Below are 20,706 nucleotides of genomic sequence, written 5' to 3'. Positions count from 1 at the left end.
GCTAATGAAAATACGTATGTATAACATACATAAACAAATGAAAAAATAAATAATTAGTGTTACATAGTATACATTTTTACCTGAGTGGATTTTACTATTCATAAAAGTCATGATTTTGTCTATATTATCTTTTTTCCTTATGTTTAAATAGAATGCTTTCTTTCTATCCTTTATTTTTATTAGTTTTTGTTAATTATATAGATTCTCTGTGTAACAGGAAGAACATGCTTTATGTGTCTCCAGAAGCTCTCTGTAATGGTGATGCTTTGCACTTTTAATATTTGAAGTTTATCTTGCATAAGAACATGATTTTAATATTGCTGATTAAACCAATATATCCTTTTGCATGAATGTTTTTAGAGTCTTGTAATTGAAAAGAAATAATTAAATCAAGTTTCTTTTACATGATGGGTGAAGCTGTTTTGAATGACAGGCCAAAAGGAAGAGCAATATGAAAAATTACAAATGAGAAAAATAAGAGATAATTGGAAGTAAGAATTTAAAAACCAACTGAAATTGAAAAAAAAATTTATAATGAAAGATTAAAAATATCAAATCCATCGATAACAGTCAAATAATGACGAATAGGTTGAGACAGTGGAGGGGAAAAAGAAGAAAAAAGAGGCAGTGTTTGATAATAATCTAGAAGCAATTAAAAGATAGCAAAGGGAAACATGATTTTTGAGAAATAACCTAAAATGGTAACTAAAAGTAATGAATAAAATTACATAAAGGAAAATGTATCCAATACAAAGAGAAAACTTCCTAATCATGAAGCCTGCATTATTTCCTCAAAAAGAAGTGGCAGCTGCTTCATTCTTCAAAGGTTTTGTTTTTAAAATAGACTGGACAGATCATTTGAGAGCCATCTTGGTTGATGACATTATTTACATACATGTGTGTATGTATATCTTTTCCCCCATGTCCAGCCTGGTGCTTATGTATTACTACTTTTACAATCTAAAACTGTAGTATTAGTATGTGATAAAAATGTACTTTAAGCTAGGTTCAAATATTGCCTAAGTTAACTTTGATCTAATAAACATAAAGAATGGGCTTTTTAAAACTGATGACACAATTTTAAAATGCTTAATTTAAATACCTCTGGAAAATAAAACAAATGAGCCATGACCTGGAAGGTTCAGTTAGCCACTAGTAGAGCAATCAAACAAAATCAACAGCAGTTGGTAACAAACTCCACCCCAGAGGGGCATCCAAGGTGTTATTATTCCCCAGAAGGGTACCGCCACCTGGAAAGGTCTGCTCCATTATCTTCAGCTATGAGAATTTGCCCATACTACAGAATGAATATGCCTGCACTTTTTTTTTTTTTTTTTTTTTTTTTTCAGACAGAGTCTTGCTCTGTTGCCCATTTTGGAGTGCGGTGGTGCAATCTCAGCTCACTGCAACTTCCGCCTCCCAGGTTCAAGCAGTTCTCCCTGCCTCAGTCTCCTGAGTAGCTGTGATTACAGGTGCCCGCCACCATGCCCAGCTACTTTTTGTAATTTTTAGTAGAATTTCACCATGTTGGCCAGGCTGGCCTTGAACTCCTGACCTCAGGTGATCCACCCACCTTGGCCTCCCAAAGTACTGTGATTACAGGCATGAGCCACTGTGCCCAGGCTGCTTATGCTATTTTATACCATGAATTGCATGACCAGGGTGACATAGTTTCACAGTATATAATACATAAATCTTCCTTTTAAAGTTAAAAATTATCTCTTTAAAACGGGATGGATTTGTAGACTGTGTGTGTCAATAATGCAGCCACCCTGTCTTGGCTCCCACATACCTCAAGCTGCTAAAAAAAAAGGGAGCTTGTGGTAGAAACTTACCATGATTGGGGATGCTGATGTTCAGTTCCCTAAGGTCCACTCTGAGGACCTGACATGGTACTTTAAGCTGCAGTGGGGACACTTTGCCACCTAGGCTTTGAGCTGCAGCTCCTAACAAGAGAAAAGATATGTGGGCTGCTTCTATAGTAATCATAGATTGACACCTATATTTTCATATAGAAAGGCTGAACTGACTTGCCTCCAATGTAAAATGTACTTCGTAAATTAAAATGCCAATGAACAAGTAGTTTATATTTATGAAGCATAGAGATTTTGTCTTCATAGCATGTCATCCTGAATCTAGAGTTTTTCGTATATATTTAAATGTAACATCTGATTTAGAATACCCATAACAATGTGTATATATCCAGTTTCCAATAATTTGATATTGTTAATAGTTTACATGGGAACAATTCAGATAGTACATTTTAAAATCTCCTTTTAGCGAGTCATTTTTCTGTTTACTATATGACTCTGAAATAATTTTATACCAAATGACATGATCAACTTTAGGAATATAATTCATTATATGAAGAATTGTAAGTGAATATTTCACCTTAGGAATTATTTAAAATGATAAAGGAATAGTTAAAGCCACATTAGCTTTAGGTATAAAGAGAAGAATACAAACAATGCTTTGAATTGTAGTAGCTCCTGGAGTAGGAAGTATACAGGGAGAATGGCATAAACATCAGTCACCTGCCACACACATGTGAACACCACATTCACGAGTGCTGTGGAGACACATGCCATCCATCCCCACTCAGCAGTTAACAACAGTACTCTCTTTGGCATATTGGTTTTCATTGGTGATTTGTTTCCTTTCTGTATTCTCATTTATTCTCAATTCTACACAGAAGATAAGAGAAGGTCTTACCTTCTTAAGTAATTTTCCTAAGTCAAGCTATTTATTAGATTAAATTAAACCAGAGCTAAGATTCAGGCCTTCTGACACCTAGCTTCAAACAGTTTCTCCTGAAATACACACTTTTGCAACTGTCCCCACCATACCTCACTTTCTGTATACACACTCTAAAGAACCTTTAGAGAAACTAATTTTACTTTTTTGCTTCTTGTTTATCTTTCTTAATTCTAAAAATCACTTTAGATTCTCTGATCTGCAGTATTCTAGAGTGCTTTTGCAACCTAGCATGTCCTGAGTGATTTTGATGTTTGCCATCTTATATTGTGTTTTTATTCATAGTAGTTGATAATATGTGAAGTTATATTGTGTGGTGATTAAGAACTTTGATCCTGGAGCTAAATGGCCAGGGTCCAAATCCCAGCCCTGCCACCTACAAGCTGAGTAGCCTTACACAGGTTTCTTCACCACTTTATGGCTGTTTCCTTATCTCTAAAGTAAGGATATTAGATTATACTTCATGATAGGAGTTAAGAAGTACTAAGTACTGTGAACTTAATTAACATGTAGTAAGCTCTTAATAAATAATATTATTAATAGTGGTAGTAGTAGTAGCTACGGTATATTTTTTAAAAGAGATAATACAAAATAAGCGGAAACCATCCCACTCAACCACACTCAAATGTGTGTGCACAGTACACACAGAGGGTATCTGGCTTTACTCTATAAGCCCAGAAAAAACTAAAAATTTAAATAATAATGTGGTTTGTTTATGGACTAATAGTTTATACCATTAAAATTTAAATACTATTTAAAGGTTATTGTTCCTGAAAATAAATGTTCATTTTTACTTTTTGTATTAATAACAGTTAAAGAGCATGATTTTTTTTAATCACTGATAAGTCGTATCATAAATCCTAAATAAGTCTTAGCAACTGAGTGTACATACTTACCACCCAATTTTTTGCATACCAGCTAGATTTTGCATACTAGCTCTGTGGAACAGAAATCTAAAGAACAAATGGGTGATCTCATTTATGAAGTTTCTTCAATTTCAGTGTTTGTGATTTTACATATTTTCATAAGTTATTGAAAAGGTTTTCAGAAATTGATGATCATATATCAAAGTTGATACATTTTTTGATTACTGGGCTTATTTTTCTCAACTTTTAAAGTTTCTTCAGTTTACTCATTATGAAAGAAATGCTACTATGTTAGAAAATTATGAAAATATAGAAAAATAAAGAATAGAATAAAACTTATGTCCTAGAGATAACTACTGTTAATATATCACTACCTTTTCATCCTGCCCCTTTTCTTTGCATATTCATATTAATAATTTAGCAAAATTGAGATTATTCTAATATTGTTACTCATTTTATAGTATATTATGTAGTCCTTAAAAACATGATTTGTAATAGCTTCATAGTACACCTTATACATCTAACTGTACCTTTATTCACTTAACCATTCCATTTTGTTCTGTATTTAGGTTATAAATAGTGATAGTGGATATTCTTGTATGTAAATATTTACCCATCTATCTGGTCATTTCCTCATGATAGATTACTAGAAGTGAAATTCCTGCATCAAAGAATCATTCCTTTTAAGTTTCCTGATAATCTTGCAAAAATAATTCTTAGAAAACATGGATGACTTCATAATTGTATAAGTGGTATATGAGAGTGTTAACTCAAATCAGCATTGAATATTATCAGTTTTATTTTTGTCATTTTCCAGGCAAAAATAAAGTAGCAATTATAGCAGCTAATATTTATTGAGCACTCATGCATCATGGACTGCACTGTACTATCTCACACAGGCCTCACGACACCTTAACAAATAGAAACCATTGTTATTTTATGAATGAGAAAACTTAACAGACTGTAACTAGCCTTCCCAAGTTCACATACAGCTAGTGAGTGATAGGATACTTTTGTTTTAATTTGTATTTGATAACTAATGATATTGAACATTTTTATATATTTGCTAATAATTTGTATTTCTTTGAATTGTGATTATGTCTTTGCCATTTTTTGTAGGGCATTAGATTTACTTGTATGAATCTACTAACTTATGTGAATAAATTTTTGTAATTAAAAATCTTTTTAAGACATTTATCAATTATGAACAGTAAAACTTTTTGTCAGGGTTGTTGCAGGTATTTTTCCCAGTTCTCCCTTTATCTTAATTTTTTTCTAATTTGATATTTTTTCAATAATAGGATTTTATGTAGTTAGATCTAGTGATATTTTCCTCTATAATTTTGCATTGTCTTATGATTTAAAAAATTGTATCACCTAAGATTAAATATACATCTGTATTTTTATTTTTTATTCAACTATAATTCTACATTTTTATCTAATATATGGTATGAGAGTTTCTGTAATATAAAAACTAAATATCAAAATATGTCAATCAATTAAATGAGTAATCTATCCAGTTCCTATTTATTAGGATTGCTTTATCATGTATTAAATTACTACAAGCATATCTCAGGTCTTTCTGTTTTCTATTTTGTATTATTTTCCAAAATTATTGGTGATATTTCGTATGTACTACCTGAATATATAAGGAATACAATATTTAGGAAGGGCATCAGAGTCTAAAAATGAGTGTAACAAAGGTTCAAATGAATTGTCCCATTAGAAAATTCATTGGCATTTGTTTGAAGAGTATGTTTTTCACAACCTAAAAATTTAAATGCTTTTGAATGGTAATAGTAATAGTTTTAACAAAAACATTCTTAGAATTTACTTGTTCAGGTTTAGAAGTAAAGAGCATTTAGAAATTTTATGATTAGAGCATTTGGTTTTTTCTCTCAGAGAAAATACTCTGAAGGGTAGTCTAGTGTTCTCTTATGTCACAGGGAAGGTGGTCAGACATGTTTTATCTAGATCTTCACTATTTACAAGCAGTGGGTGGTACCCATGGTTACCTACTCAAGCCTAGGTTTCAATGGGAAGTGCTGTAAATTGCTGATATAAACCCAGGTCTGTAATTTTGAAAGCCAGAGAAAGGAAACTGTGTTCGCTGAGTGTGATGACATAATTCCATCTGTAATGCCTAAATCTATTTTAGTTTCTCCTGATATTCACAGTAGAAAAATGTTAACCCTCTGAACTCGCATGTTATCAGGTAACTTTCTATTGAACTAGAATAGTGAGACAATAAAATTGCTCATTTAAGCATGGTCATTAACCTGAATAATACCTTAAGTGCATCTGTAGAAACAAGTCTCTTTAGTCTTTACTCAGCTGCCTTAAATTGAGACAGAATCATAGCATTTTAAAACTGGCAAGAACTTGAGCTACCCAGTTAGTCTGGACCTCCAAGAAGCTTTGTGATGTACCCAAAGACATGTTGCAAGTGCATGACAGAACCAACCCTAGAATCCAGCCTCCTGACACTCGGATTACTGTGGCCATTTACTTTGATGTAAATGTATTAGAGCGTACTAGAGATGTTTTCATATCATTAGTTTAGGGATGTTCATAATGGACTAATAGGGATCAAAAATATGAAAAATTTTTAAAGAATTCTCCACATTGAACTTTTAAAAACAAAAGTGGCATAGCAGATTGTTATGACTATTTTGATCGAGAATTTCATATTTGTGAATATTTATGTCATGAGCACATTAGATTTGTCTGCATCTTATGTGTTCAACCTGGAAAATTAAATGTCACAAAATATTAGAATAATTTTCAAATGTAAATACCAAGTAGAAATTGGGTGGAATTAAATTATATGTGTTTTTACTGGAAGTGAAAATTTTCTTAATAAATTTTTTGGGAGTACTAAATCTATTATTACAGATTAGAGCCCAAACACATGTTTAAAACTATAGGCCACTGATCCTAAGGAAAAAAAAATTAACATGTGGCATATTTATCATGTAAGAATAACCTGAAAGTGAGTATTTTCCAGAAAAATATGAAACATTTAATATAATCACTTTTAATTTTAATCACCAGAGCCTTTTCTGTGTATAGCAGCTAAATATTCTGTGGCTCACTGGTACCATAGGCTTCAATAAATTCTTATTAATCCTACCCATTAAACTTTTTCTTTACAGGTTGGCCTGTATTCTTAACTCTTTAAGTGGTTTTATTCTAAAAATACAGCATTTCCTAAACTAAATTCTGTAGAAGACAAGTATTCCAAGAGGTATTAAGTCTGTATTTGTATAAGGAAGATCTACTCTTAAAATTTCATTCAGTAAGTATAGGTATATTTTGAAGTCAAAGTTATGGATGACAGTTGGAATATTATATCCATTAATGTCCACTTTATTTCTGTATACTTTTTAGTTGCACAGCATTGAAAAGAGTTGATTCAAAATACATCCGTTTTTAATAATGTGCTGCACAGGCCTGCAGTAGTCTTGGTGCAAAAGAAATAGTAAAAATTATTTGTTTGAAAGTTGTTTCACTAACAATATCTGACATGTGCTTATATTTCTAAACTGGAAAGTGTTTAGAGGGAATGAATATATGGATTTCTTATCCAGCATAATTCTTCATGGTTTTCTGGAAAATATTTTTTAATCAGTCTTAAAACACTAGAAGCTACTCAAAGGTGTCACAAAGAAAATCTCCGTCATCTGAGGACTCTTCTCTGACAAATATTTATTGAAGTTTGAGAGTTAAATTTATTTTGCTTCGTCTATTGAAACCATATTTGGTGAACTTCATTTTCCACTATTGTAAGCATAACATCATGATTCTAGGTTGCCAAATGGAATTGGTACGATCATGTTATGTTATAAAATTTTTCAGTTAATTTTTTTTTTAAATCGGCAGGCGGATGTGGGGAAGAGAGATCTTATCTCATTTAAACTCTCTGCAGCAATATCTTACCTTGGGGTAGCCAGTACATTTGTTTATAAGAAATTATTCAGTTCTATTTTGAAAAATCCTGGTATTGCCAACAACTAATGTTTTCTCTGTGGTATATACAGTGACTATTCAAACACATTTTGCTCTTTCCTGCTTTCATTTTGTATTATTAGTAAACACCTCAAATTTAGTTCAGCACAAGACATACATCCTAAGGTGATAGACTTACTTGCACAATTTTTTATAGAGTATATTTGGGCTGCTTTAAATATCAAAAACAAAACAAATGTAAATTCCAAGACACAACTTACTAATCAACCGAACAATTATAAGAAGTTCAAATATAAAACAGTGGATGACATAACCTGTATTTGGAGTAGCACAAAAGTTGTGATAGACTTTCAAACCAAACATCTAAGAAGACCCTAGAATACTCCAAAGAATTCTAGAATTTTCAGGAACATAGTCTAAAAAACCGAATCATTCATCTCTAATGGGGGGCGTAAAGTAGTAATGAAACATGACAGTCTTAATCATCCCTCTGTAGTTTCTCCAAGTTTATATATTTCGAAGTCTTTTTAAATTGGTAGTACTTCAAGAAATTAATCTCTTTTTGTTATAACAGGTATATTATATCTTGAGGAATAGAGGAAGAATTTATCATGGGTGCAAGGAAAGGGGTAACTTACACCAAAGAGAAACCTTTTGAGTGGAATATTCTAAAAGGACTAAATCTTGAGGTTTAAATGTTATAGTTTCTAGGTCTTTGCAATCTTCTAGAAGAATGGAAATCAAATGAAGAAAATCCTTGGAGTGACTCTGAAAAGGAAAATATGTCTTTAAAAAAAATTACAGGATTCTTTTAAGTCATAAATTCATGAAAGCAGCACAAGGATTAGCCAGGAAGAACTAAACTAAGTTGAGCTATTTCTAAATTTTAAAATTGTGCTCTAAAAGTGGCAAGAAACTTCTTTTAAGTCTATGAAGAAACAAGAAGATTATAAATACTCAGAAGGATAACTTTCAGTACGTTAAGTTGCTCATGTTGACCTAGTAAAAATACTATTTTCATTTTTTAAGCATTTTATATACAAATTAGTTGAATATTAGAAAAATAACGTATCAGTTTTATTTAAATAGATTATTTATTTACTATTGCCAGAAACATCTAACATTCTTAAGTGTGTTTTGTTTAAGTGAAACATTTGTATACTCTTTTATTGATAATGTGACAAAAGAAAAATCACCAAATACCTGTGATGAGAGCCTGTTGAACTGTAGGTGATTTACTTTTTGGTGATTTCTTAAATAGTGTTACATAACTTTAGTCAACAAATGTAATCATTGAAATGTCATTTAATTTACTGACGTAGTTGCAAAGTTAATCCCAGAACATAATAAGTGGATTGTTTTAAATAGGAAATTTGCACCTTTCAAAAATGAAACTGATACCTTACTCTTATTGTGCCCAACATATATTTAAGACTATATGCAAGTTAGTTAAAATGTGCAGGAAAAAATAATTATGCCTTGTTTTCCTAACCAATGTTTTAATTATGATTTGATTTAAACCAAATCCCCTAGGCTATGTATGCACAGATCAAATATCCCACCCCCACATACTGCCTCTGCATGACTCTAGGCTGCGAGAAGAGAAAATTCATAGTCCATATGTCAGTCAGATGTTAATTCTTGCCCTGGCACCTGGATAGGTTCTCCCACCTGATTAGAGTGCACTCGCAGTTCTGGGCATATGCCCAATATGTGGAGTATGCTCTCTAGATCAGGAAATATTTTGACTGATTAGTTGGCAGAGGTCATGAGGACAGAGCCCAGTGTCAGACTCTGAGTTTGCCCAGGTGCATTCAAGGTGACAGTTGGGCTGCTGTGCCTCTTTGGTGGAAATAGCAGGGAGGGAGTATTTGAGTTGACTTTCTAGCTGCAGAAGTTCACAGCCTAGCCTACAGATTTCTGTCAATCCAATTCAAACACTTGTGTAGATTTTACAGTTTCCAGTAGAGACATTAGAGACTACATTTCTGGCTCTGATCTTACTCTGTATTACTGATCTAACCCAAAAACCATACCGGTATTCAAGACCTAATTAAGGTAAGATCCTAATGAGTAAATGAGTTATAGTTGACAAATATTTCTCATCCAAGCAGGGTTTTGGTGTTCAAAAGAGAAAGAGAAAAAAGAAAAGAGAGCTAGCTTGGTTTCTACAGTATGGTTTTCTCTGAAGCCACTGTCTAAAGAATAAAGTATTAGGGGTTGATGTTCATGTTGGTGACCTAACTTTACCTTAATTTTTGATGGCAAGCAATGTCTATCGCTCACACAACCAGCTCGCAAATGGTTAAAATAAAAAGTTAATAAGGAGGCAAGGCAAGACTGTGTACTGCTATGAGTCAATCTGTCACCCACCACTGCTAGAAAAACAATCCAAAGTACATGCCTTCCTGATAGAATGAAAGCACACTTCACGTACAAAGGACAGCACTTGATTTTTGAGTATGGACAAGAATCCATATCTGTACAACTGAACTACATGTGACCATTATTAACATCCACATGTGTCCTGAGATCCTTACAGCTTCGATATCTGCATTTATTCAATAAGCATGTGCCAAACATTGTGTTAGAAATGTATTGGGAGGGACGTATGGTGTATGGAGATAAGAAACCAGTTATTCAAATACAGCAAAGGAGGTGAATAAATAAGCAGTGCCATGTGATTGATATTGTAACTAAAAGATGGACAGTGCCTCAGTTACAGTGAAAGGATGGCACAATCTGCGTGAGGAAGTGAAGGAAAACTTTTAGGGTGTTTAATATTTGACATTATAAAACAGAGGTGAAGGGAATGAGTAGTGATTTTGAAAAGACAATACAGGCACACAGAGGGGCAGGAATAAAATGAAAAATAAAATAGATGTATGAAAGTAGCATGGCTGTTCAGGCAGAGATGAGGAACTGAATCTGGAGTACGTTGAGATGAGATGAAGCATCAGAGATAGAGTGATGCCATTTTGAGAAGGACTTTTAATTGCCAGCCAGTTTACCCAGACTTTATGATTTAGGCCGGCAGTTATCAAACTGTTCTGCCAAAATACATTATGAATTTTCCACAAATAATAGTTTTACAAAATTTTGTTTTCTCTAGTTATACAAATTTTTGTCTCTTAAATATATTGGGGTTCTCCGGTTCTGTTTGGAAATTTTTTTTCCTTTTCTGTCTTCTCCTTTTTTTTTTTTTTTTAAAGAAACAAAGTCCCACTCTATCACCCACCCAGGCTGTGATGCAGTAGTGCAGTAATAGCTTACTGCAGCCTCCATCTCCCAGGCTCAAGTGACCCTCGTACCTCAGGCTCCCAAGTAGCTATGCACCACCATGCTGGCTAATTTTTTAAAACTTTTTGGAGAGATGGGGTCTCACTCTATTGCCCAGACTGGTCTCTAACTCCTGGCCTCAAGTGATCCTCCTGCCTTGGCCTCCCAAAGTGCTAGGATTACAGATGTGAGCCACTGCCCACAGTGGGAAATTTTCTTTTAAACAACAGATATAGTCATTAAGGAGCTATTTCAGATTTTTTTAAGCAAAGTATTAATATGAACACCTCTGAATTGTAGAAAAATAAGTGATTGTGGGTTGGGCACGGTGACTCACGCCTGCAATCCCAGCACTTTGGGAGGCCGAGGTGGGTGGATAACGAGGTCAGGAGATGGAAACCATCCTGTCTAACACAGTGAAACCCCATCTTTACTAAAAATACAAAAAATTAGCCCGGTGTGGTGGCACGCATGTGTAGTCCCAGCTACTCAGGAGGCTGAGGCAGGAGAATCGCCTGAACCTGGGAGACAGAGGTTGCAGTGAGCTGAGATCACGCCACTGCACTCCAGCCTGGGCAACAGAGCAAGACTGCATTGAAAAAAAAAAAAAAAGAAGAGAGAGAGAAGTGATTGTGTTGAGAAGAGACTGGTGTGAGGAGATATAATAGGCAAAGAAACAAATTAGGTGGCTGCAATATTGCAGGCAAGAGGCTAAAAGAGCATCTTCTGAGGCATGAGACCAGAGAAGACAAGATGTATTCAAGAGCTACTTACCATATAGAATAAGTAGAATAAGACCCTGAGTGAGAGAATAAAAAATACCAAGTTTACAATTTGGCTGAATGCATAGAACAGATAATTAGAAATGTTCTCAAGACTAAATTCAGTGCTCAGATACTTTAACAAAGAACTGGCATTAAATTAAAGATTCACCAGATAAACTAATTTCAGGGGGATTTCCTGGTTAAGGGTGGGGGTAGCTCAAAGCAGAAGTCATCTAAACTTAAAAAAAAAAAGAAAAACACATAGCTTTCTGTTTGAACTTCTGGGAGTGTTTGTATATATGACCAGAAAGTCCCACATATTATGCTGTTTTGATGAACAAATTGACTTTCTAAACCGGTAATGAATTTGGTCATGCATTCTTAAAAGATGCCTTATCTAACCAGGTTTTGATTTTTTTTTTTCTTCATTAAACCATGCCTGCAGTAGCTTTGGGTAAGATCCAAAGCATTATTTTCCTAAACTTTGATTAGCAGCTTTTATCTCTGTGAGAACCCATCATCTCTATCATTGCTCTTCCACGCCCCCTCAAAAACAAACTGTAAGGAATGTAATGAGAGCAGCACTAACTTACACACCAGATTTTATAGGATTTATGAAATGATGAATTAACACTTTTTCTACAATTTAACAGAAATCCAGTCTTATTGATTGTAGTGATGCTTCTAAAGGAGACTCGCTATGTAGTTGATCATCACCCGTACAATCATTCCACCTCAACAAACACTTCCAGTCTGTAAGAAGTTCAGGCTCAATTTCAGGCATTTTTGCCCTTCCCTGCTAAGTGTCCCTCCTTCAGATTTATGAAAGAAAACATTTCATTCTGTGAAAGGTTTTTGTACACCCGCATCTGGAAGTGTTTATTTCAGTGGCATGTAAGCTATCTGTGGATTTAGTTAGCACCAGACCCCCTTTTGTGTACTTCTGCCTTAAAAATTTTATAAATGATCTTATTGAATTTGTGCCAGTGTGCACATGGTTTGGCTGATTGCAGCATATATCCTTTACCTGCCAGTCACCTTTGATTTATGTTCCTTCTGCTAAGCTTTTGCCTTCCCAAAATGGTGCCACTGAACTGTCCTCTAAATCATCTTATTGGTTAAATTACTCCAAGATGAGTTGGTATGTTTTTGGTTGCCTACAGTCAGATGAATTTATATTTTTATGCCCTTACCCACTTCTAGTAAAGCCACTTATGAAGGAAGATTGGACAAGTTATATCATCGATCTCTTTATTCCAAATGAATACCATCTGAAACACTGTGCCAAGTCAAGACTAAAGTGATAAAGAAGGGTTCTTTGGCATCTACTTACAAGTCCTTCTTTTGCAAATAAGTCTGTGCCTTGAACTATAAATCTGATGTGGAGAATTTTTAATTCTCAGAAAAGGGGAAATAAAGTCACTGAAACAAAATATGTAAACTTAGAAAGAGAGGGATTTTGTAGGCTTTCCAAAACTTTACTAACTTGTGAGTTTCACGATGTTTCTTGGAGAAAAGCAGGTGGCTTGGCAGGTACTTAAAATGTTGGCTATTTGTAAGAGTGGTTTCAAGGGGATTCATATTTCTAACGAGAGATCTTAGCTAATTCCTAAGAACGTCTGACAAAATGATGTGTCATTTTGAACTAATTTTCTAGAGATATATTGGTCATTGAACATACTATTTAACTTAATGTCGTAGGTTACCAGCTATATCACTAGATTACCCTCAGTGAATTTACTTAGAGTGAATTTGCTAATGAGGAAGCCAATATTCTGCTGATAGAGCATGGCATTACTGATAGAAATTCTAAAGTAGGTTTTAAGTACTCAAATATCTCACTTAAGCAAACTTTGCAAATAACTAGCTAGGTTTTTTTCTATATAATATATGATGATAGAGGAGTATTTTTAAATTTCCATGATTGTACTTGAAATGGTGTGGAAGTATTTAAAATACTTGGATTACATAGCTCTCAGTATCATAGTTCACAAACTCTTGTAAGCAAGGATAGAACTTCTAGGCTGCTTGGCTGTGGTCCCACCTAGCCTGGAGGTATTTATTCTAAAAGACTCATGAGGCTTCATTTATACTCCTGAAAATTTATGTGGTGCTCCCTGTGCTCTACCAAGGTGAAAGCTGTCTCAAGAGTGTGTCAGTCACATTTGCATGTTTACACAGTCATGGCACTGACATGCTGTTCAGAGACGTAGCATGTGTAGGGCTGCTGCTAATAGAAAATCAGTACCAGAGATATAAGGACTGTGTTTCCATTAATATGTCAGTTTGACTTTTAAAAACATGTATGTACACACATATATGATATTTTAGATAGAATGTACATATACTGTACCTATATGTGTGTAAACATGTATATGTGTGTATACAGTCTCAAATATAGTCTCATTTAAAGTGATTATTCTAAATGAACCAAAAATTTCATGAGTACTATTTTACGTAAATGACCAGTTAACATTCTACTGTCTTTGATGGTTTTTCAAGGGCTTTTCAGTCAGACAGCTTGCCTGAGCCAGTTTTATGATTTGTTAAAATTAGCAATTTTTTGTATTTTATTTTTGAGACAGGGTCTCACTCTGTTACCCAGGCTGGAGTGCAGTGGCGCAACCCCGGCTCACTGCAGCCTCCAGGCTCAAACAATCCTCCTACCTCAGCCTCCCAAGTAGCTGGGACTGCAGACATATACTGTCATGCTCAAGTAGTTTTTTTTGTTTGTTTGTTTTTTGTAGAGACGAGGTCTCATCATGTTACCCATGGCCTTAAACTCCTGAATTCAAGCGATCCACCTGCCGCAGCCTCCCAAAGTACTGGGAAATTACAGACATGAGCCTCTGTGCCTAGCCCCCAAATTGGCAATTTTTAATAAGTGTCAGTAATAATACTTCAAAGCTTCTAGCACTGTGCTTAACATAGAATGTGCTTAAAGAAATGCAGTATTTTAAAATCATTATTATCATATTAGAATTTAAATGTAGATTATAATGCTAGTTTGCCAATAGTACCCTTCAGAGAATCACAAAGGGAAGCCCAGCCTGACATTTGAGTGTGAGACAAAGACCCAGACCCATAATTGGATTTCTTTATAGCCTTCAAAAAAATTCCCTAATGTTTCTATGTCCATTTTCAGTTAGTAATAGTATGTTCTCTATACCAAAACCTTTCAGAGTATCTTGAGATCCACGAATGCTGGACTTCTTTCCTGCCCTGCATGTTTGCCCTTGTGTGGGCAAGCAGACCCATGCTGAGTACCATTTTACTTCCCAGTGCCCGTCGCATTACTGACCACATATGGGGAATGAGACTTAGAGGCAGTAAGGGAATGGTAAAAAGATGAGGATCTACAGAAATTGCAGGTTCCAAAAAGTAACTACCAAAATCATTTCCAGGAATGAGAGCTTACTGAAGTTGGAAGTTTTAGATTGAAAGGAAAAAATGAAAGATGCAGTGTATTGTGAATTGGCTTTAATGATAAGTTTCCAGCTTGAGTATCAGGAAGGATCCTTACCCAGAAATAGTTCCTACTTCTGCTTTTACTGATTCCTAAACTTCTACTAGTGTAGAGTCATTGTCATCTTTTAAAATATGTTTTTGTACACCTGTGAAAATGTAATGTTTCAAACATGTAGATGAGAGAATCTATAATTCAACAAAATTGTGCAGCAATAACACTTTAAGTTGATAATGTTGATGAAAAGGGTCAAACTCTGTAAAATATTTGAAAAGATTTATTCTGAGCCAAATATGAGTAACCATGGCCCATGATGCAGCCCTTGGGAGGTCCTGAGAACGTATGCCCAAGGTGGTTGGGTTGCGGCTTGGTTTTATACATTTTAGGGAGACATGAGACATCAATCAAATACATTTGTTGGTCCGGTCCAGAAAGGCAGGACACCTTGAAGTGGGGAGGGGTCAGGAGCTTCCAGGTTATAGGTAGATTTAAAATTTTTCTGATTGGCAATTGGTTGAGTTATTATCAATGGAAATGAATGTCTGAGTTACAATAACAGGTTATGGAGACCAAAAATTTTTATCATGCAGATAAAGCCTCCAGGTAGCAGACTTCAGAGAGAATAGACTGTAAATGTTTCTTATCGACTTAAGGTCTGCGTTGATGTTAATGCTGGAGGGTATAATGTGGCGTGTCCAACCCCCACTTCCCATCGTGGCCTGAACTAGTCTTTCAGGTGAAATTTTAGAGTGCACTGGCCAAGGAGAAAGTCTATTCAGATGGTTGGGGGGCCTTAGAACTTTATTTTTGGTTTATGATAGCTAGCATGATCTTTGGTTTATTCTCTTAGTCTATTTCAACAGAACCATAAATTATTCAAGTTAGATGAGAATGTATACAGTTTCCAGAAATTTCCTAAGAATTTAATTGTGAAATCTTGGTTGCCAGGTTATTTCAGCATCTGAGAGTTACATACTTTTCTTCAAACTTAAGTCGAAAGTGTTTCTTTCTCCCCAGTGGAAAGAAAAATGTGTAATGTTACATGAACAAACTCTCTGAGGCCCTTCCAAATTTTGGTAGCAGTATTTCTGAGGCACTCGGTTGGGAGAATTTTGCCACTGTCTTTACTTTTATCCTGAGACAGCTTCTTAGCACTCATACTTTCTTTAGAGGTAAGGTAAAGAGAAAGAATTAGATGTTCAGATTTAGATAGATATGGGCCCAGGGAATTCCTGGTGATACAGGGCATGGTAGTAAGAGTCCAGATGCCATCTCTTTCTTATTTCCTTGACTTTGTTTGAACTGTTTTCTCCTTTTGGATCTAGTCCTAAGCTTTGACCCACTTGCTCCAAGATACATCATATTTCCTGATCTGATCCACACCTGGTGAGGACCTGTATCCTCAGGTAGACCAAGGGACTGCATCTTAATCATCTTGGTTCCTCTCTCAGCAAGGGATAATACTTTTTGTTTATTTGCAGTTCAACATAAAAGATGAATGAATAGATGGACAAGTATACAGAATGATGGTCTGAAAAGACAACAGTCACCTAATAGAGTCCAATTTTAATCTCCCTAATCAGTTTTAGACCCCTCAAACTTGGTGTGCCTTATATAAATGTACACTTCATTACCTGTGATTAATTAGTATATGGATAACCGCAGGGCAGCCAAAAGAAATCATAAGATTGTTTGATTATTACTACTCAGGATTGATCCTTGATTCCTCAGGAATCCAAGGCAAAATAATGTCCAAGCTACCTCATGAGTAGTATCTGTTTTAAAGTAATATGCTCAGTGGGTAGTTATGTACTAAACATATTGAATAATCCTAACCATACTGGGAAAACTATGAAGCTGAGCTCCTGGCACCATGCTGGAACTATAATTGGAGCTAATAAATGCCTGTTTAATTGATTGACCTTTGCACTCTGCACCTCATTCAGTACTGAGGAGCAAAGCTCCACATAACCAACAAGAAAGAACTTTGCTGTCAATTTTAAGCTTCTGAGGATTATCTTTTAACTTCACTGATAAAACTCTTTAATCATTTTGCAAAAGTGGCTTTTAGGTAACTAGGTGATATGTATAAAACATTTAATCTTCCTGGTTACTTTTATCACAGAAATTCATTCTGTCTATCTAATTGTTCTTGACAGCAATTTTTTTAAAAAGTATTCAAAGGAGCAATGCCCAACTATTAGGCGCTGGATAGAATACTATTATAATAGAATATTATTCTTTGTAATGGTACTTGATGAAGGCAGATTTTACTCGTGCCTATTTTGTGAGCTGTTAAATGGAAAATAATGAGGACTCAAGTTGATAGTTGATAAACATTTGATATGAAAATCACAAGTTACACATGAAACTATATGGTAGGGGTGGCACCAAATCATCACTATCCATTTAGGAAGCTTTTGTCTAAAAAGTTTTAGATACCAAAAATAACCACTTGGAAGACAAGATTTGAAGAACCCCAAGTAGCAGAATAATATGGACATTAAGACGCATCTGTTTGGTAGATGAATATGTGTTCTCATAGACACAACCTAATTTTTCTGATAAAAGTGCTTTTGTTAGTAGTGTGCTTCTCTGTACAGTTTCAGACACATTTTTATGATACATTTTTATGTGTAGTCATCAATTAAGAAAAGAGTCTTGACGTCTTGTTTTCAAATTTGGAAGTTATGTTCTCTTCTTGGATAACAAATTCACATGCAGCCATGAAATACATCAGGTTCCCATGCAGACTGTAGTTGTCTACATTCTTAGTAAGGAGCCCTTCTCTCATTCAGTTAAGAAATTCCCAACATAAAATATTTTGTGTTATATGACTAAATAAAAAAGCTAGACAGCTGCAAGTTGAAGATGGGGCTTCACATGTTTCCTGAGTAGAAGAGAATTCATCTTTTTTTGTTTTAATTATGCCAAATAAAAGCCGATAAACACAGGCATGCTGTGATTCTACTTTCCTCAGGAAAAAGAGAATTCTCAGCATTGTAGCAAAGAAAAAAATAGTGCAAAGATATGTGCCAGTATTACTGTGTTTTAAACTTCATTTAAAGTTTGAAAATTCGACAGCCTGCCAACATTTCTAAAATGATAGCATTCTCTATTTTGCAAATGTGTCCTGAAAACTTATAGTGCCCTCAGCCTTTGGTATAATGGGAAGAGTCCTGGGTCTGGGCCAGGTGTCAGAGCCCTTACCTATAGGCCTTGAGGACAAGTCCATGCGCCTCTCTCCATCTGTAATGTAAGAGTCAAAAGATAGGCCCCTGCATGGTGCCATAGTGTTTTGAAAGGTTAAAGGAGATAATAAAAGTGAACAGTCTTTGTACATAGGAAAATTCTAGATAACTATAAAATTCAAGATAATTTTTATATATTAGTGTGCCACATGGTTAAGACTTAATCTGAGTATTTTATAGGGTAAGTGTGAGCTTAAAGATGCAGCACTTCTGATCCCAATTTTTAAAAATCAAAATCATAGGTTGGGGAAGGGACTAAATAGGTGATCCAGAATTTCACATAGAAAATGAAACATACAAGAAGAGCCAGGAAATTTCTCGAAAAGCAGAATTAGGGAAGGGGTTATTAATTAACTAGGCCCAATATCAAAATATTACAAAGCTACAGTAATTCAGTTTGATGTTAATACATAGATTAATTGAGCAGCCTAGAAAGATCAGAAATACACCCAAATATGGATAGCAAGTTTAGCATATGATATAGAAAAGAATTCCCAAAATATGTTAGTAACCACACACAAACACACCTCTTAGGAATAGAGCAGCAGAAAGATATATAGTGTTATTTATATTAAGGGGATAATTAAAGATATATTTTTATAGCTATATGTTTATACATATATATGCTAGTATATACATAGAATTCTCTGGAAGGACACATGAAAATGATAAAAGCAGTTGTTGCTGAGGAGATAGATTAAAGTTTATTATTTAATATTTCTCCATGCTATAATTTGGAGTTTCTAAACCAATTTTCCAGTATTACCTATTTATTAAAATTTTAGAGAAAATATTAGCTCAGAGTAAGACTGAACCAGTGAGTACTTCTATAAACCAAATATTTCAATTTTTTTTTTTTTTTACTTTGTACTCAGATATTTTAGTGGCCTGGATGTCTGATATGTTAGGAATTAATATATACCTACCTTTCCACAGTTCTTTGAATAGTGCTGGGCACAAAGTTGGCTTGCAGTGAAGACTTTCTGGAGTATAAAGGTGACTTTTCTTTACACATGGAATGGGTCTAATTTAGGAAGCTAGATTGTGTAGTTGGCAGTTCTCTTAAATACTTTCCCCATAGTACCAGTGTGAAATAGCAAATTTTTGGCAGCCAGGCAAGTTCCATGAATTCGTGTGTAGTATGTCTTTTCTGTTTAGAATTGAGATTTAGTGCCCAGTGTCTAGCTTTTAAAAATGGTATTTCTGGCCAGGTGTGATGGCTCATGCCTGTAATCTCAACACTTTGGGAGTCCAAGACAGGCGGATCATGAGGTCAGGAGATCGAGACCATCCCAGGTAACACGGTGAAACCCCGTCTCTACTAAAAATACAAAAACTTAGCCAGGCGTGGTCGTGGGCACCTGTAGTCCCAGCTACTCGGGAGGCTGAGGCAGGAGAATGGTGTGAACCCGGGAGGCAGAGCTTGCAGTGAGCTGAGATGGCGCCACTGCACTGCAGTCTAGGTGACAGAGCGAGACTCCATCTCAAAAAAAAAGAGAGAAAAAAAAGGTATTTCTAAAAATCTTGCTACATTTTTGCACTGGTTGAAATTAAATTCTTTGGACACATGGGGAGTTGTTAAAATTTCTTCCTTGGGAAGGTCAGTGAAATGGATTTCAGCAGATTTATTTATTTCTTGCTGCTCTTTCAAGTTCTCCTGGCTCTTTGGTCGTCCACACTTCCTTACTTTACCATAGTCAGAACCACATCATCAAAACTTATCTTCAGAAAGTAACTAAGCAAGTTTTGTTTTTCTTTTTCTTTAACTTAACACTGAGGAAAATATAAACATTCATTACTAATATTTTTAGCAAATCAGGAATTTTGAAAGCCTGTGAAGTCAGCATCTCACAAAATGGAGACAACCACGTTGTATACATGATGAAAAATATCACCTTCCAAAACAATAATGTCTGTAACAACCATATACAAATTAGAGTATAATAATTTTACTGTTGGCCTTTTGGCCAACTGTGATCATTAGTACTAGTTGTCTGTGATAACTGATAGAATTATAATGGTTTATTAATTGTTAAGAGAATCATAGTAAGCTGTTGCATGCTCTCAAGGTTGGTATCAGTGTTCGCTATGTTCACTTCTTTTGTTTTTCTGATTCATTGCTGCTTTTTTTTTTTTCTTCTTTTTTGAGACAGAGTCTCACTGTGTTGCCCAGGCTGGAGTGCAGTGTCATGATCTGGGTTCACTGCAACCTCTGCCTCCCAGGTTCAAACAACTCTCCTGCCTCAGCCTCCCAAGTAGCTGGGATTACAGGTGTGTACCACCATGCCTGGTTAACTTTTTGTACTTTTAGTAGAGACAGGGTCTCACCATGTTGGCCAGCCTAGTCTTGAACTCCC

General features: G+C 35.0%; 1 protein-coding gene across 12 annotated transcripts in view; it reads left to right on the top strand.

The window, feature by feature from the left end:
- The window catches only part of SUPT3H (SPT3 homolog, SAGA and STAGA complex component), a 532,460-nt gene that overhangs the window by 447,251 nt on the left and 64,503 nt on the right, over positions 1 to 20,706 (top strand). The window lies entirely within an intron of this gene.

Source organism: Papio anubis, chromosome 6 (genome assembly GCF_008728515.1).
Source record: "Papio anubis isolate 15944 chromosome 6, Panubis1.0, whole genome shotgun sequence".
NCBI lineage: Eukaryota > Metazoa > Chordata > Mammalia > Primates > Cercopithecidae > Papio > Papio anubis.
The sequence above is the reverse complement of the archived record's forward strand: the minus strand, read 5'-3'. Positions and strand labels throughout refer to the sequence as shown.